This window comes from Myotis davidii, unplaced genomic scaffold (assembly GCF_000327345.1).
Source record: "Myotis davidii unplaced genomic scaffold, ASM32734v1 scaffold363, whole genome shotgun sequence".
NCBI classification, from domain to species: Eukaryota; Metazoa; Chordata; class Mammalia; order Chiroptera; family Vespertilionidae; genus Myotis; species Myotis davidii.
This window is the reverse complement of record NW_006294069.1, coordinates 4183980-4186170: the sequence shown is the minus strand read 5'-3', so window position 1 is coordinate 4186170 and position 2191 is coordinate 4183980.

Below are 2191 nucleotides of genomic sequence, written 5' to 3'. Positions count from 1 at the left end.
GTCATCGGTTGATTCCTGGTCACATGCCTGGGTTTCTGGCCCAGTCCCCAGTAGGGGGTGTGCAGGAGACAGCCGATCAATGATTCTCTCATCATTGATATTTCTATCTCTCCCTCTCCCTCTCAGAAATCAATAAAAAATATATATTTTTAAAAAAAGAAGAAAAGTACAGAACATTTTCATTCATTTACTTATTCATTTATTACCACGCCTGTCCTATCTAATATACCTCCCCTGGCAATTAGAATGATAAAAATAACTTTAACATTCTCCTTGAAACAAGAAGGCATACTTAAAATTTTTAATAAGATGTGGGTGAGTATTCAGAACAGTGCAAGAATATTTGTTGACTGAATAAATATTTTCAGTCCTAAAGAGAAAAGAAATACTAAGAATGAACTAGAAACTGGGACAAGAGAAGCAGCAGGGGTAAGGGTGGCAGACATTGCAGAGTCCATGCAAGCAAAAGGCCAGAGGCCTAGCTCTGGTTCCTCTCCAGTCACTGCATCTGCCCGAGGGAGAGATGGGGGCAGCAGAGGCCCGGGGACATTGAACAGACTAAGGGAGGGGAGTAGTTAGCCTCCCAAAAGAAGTTCGGGCTATGACGGTGGTTTTCAAACTTCTGGTTAGCAGAAGCCTTTTCTCCGATGAATTTGTCTGCACAAACCCATCATATAACAGAGCGGTGAGGACAGCAAAGCCTCCAGCCCTGCCCTTCCCCCAACCCTTTTGGCAACATCGGAGAGCCCTCTGCAGAACTCTGGGGTTCTATGGAGCAAATTTGAAAATCACTGATTGAGATGATTATGAAGACCCTTCTGAGCCCTGCGTGCTGTGATTCTGTACTTCCTGTGGTTCTTTCAATGCAAAGAACTATAGGAACTGGGGAGGGGAGAGGACCGCAAGTTCCTACTTTACCAGGTCAGTTGTAGGGAGGTAGCTGGGGAGGAGAGTGGGCGCCCGAAAGCTCCAAAGAGCCAAGCAGGAGGTGATGTCTTTTTCAGGGATCAGGGGCTTAGGCTTAGGGCAGGGGCGGGCAAACTTTCTGACTCGAGGGCCACAGTGGGTTCTTAAACTGGACCGGAGGCCGGAACAAAAGCATGGATGGAGTGTTTGTGTGAACTAATATAACTTCAAAGTAAACATCATTACATAAAAGGGTACGGTCTTTTTTTTCAATAGTTTTATTCATTTCAAACCGGCCGGATCCGGCCTGCGGGCCGTAGTTTGCCCACGGCTGCCTTAGAGCGTCACAGTTGTGTCAGGGTCAGAGGGCTCCCGCACCTGAGCACCTGACACTGTCTGAGGTTGAGAACCTGAGCACAGAAGGCTCCGCCCACCAACTTCCCTAAGGGGAAAACATTTGTACCTTCCACCTTCCCTCCCTCCCTCCCTCCCTTGCTTCCTTCCCTCTCTCTCTCTCTCTCTCTCTCTCTCTCTCTCTTTCTTTCTTTCTTCTTTCTTTTACTTGATTTGAGTTTATTTGAGCCGAACAGATGACATGCCAGGGAAGCAAGATTTCAAATGCTCCTAGAACTTTCTTTCAGACAGATGAGAGGCATGTCCAAAGTACTTGGAATAATTAACTGTATAAATTGTGAACCCTGTGTTGCAGGGGTTTTTTTATTCTTGATGACAGTTCTTTAAAATGAACATTCTCCATCCATCCGGAAAATTAAAACAAAGAGGTAGGAGCACGGGGAGAAGGTGGGCAGCAGGAACAGTGCAGTTCCTGAGGTAGCCAGGACAGCAGACCGAGGTGAGAGACCTGCTCACTTTAACCTGGGAGCTTGGGCATCTCGGGCGGGCTGTGGGAAGAAGGTGGAGCTGATAGCTCCTACCCCTCAGCTGCTGCTGCTGGCCTGGGCCTTGTCCTCAGACACGAGGTCCCGAAGCTGGGAGGTTCCAGGACGACATCTGAGTGTGGAAACCTGACATTTTTCTGAGTTGGGTTTTCCAAGCACATGTGGCTCCCCAGCCGCTCACACAGATCCGTGTTGGCCCTAGTTTCCCCTTCCCACCTCCATCTCCCGCCCTCCCCAAAACAAACTAAACAATAACGTCTAAGAAAGTATATTTGCCAAGATCGCTTGTGACCCCAATTTCTGCCCTGAGGAGAGCACCTGCCTCGTTGGAAGCAAATACGCAAGCCATTCTGGGAAGGCATGGAAACAGCTGGTTGGCTCAGTCT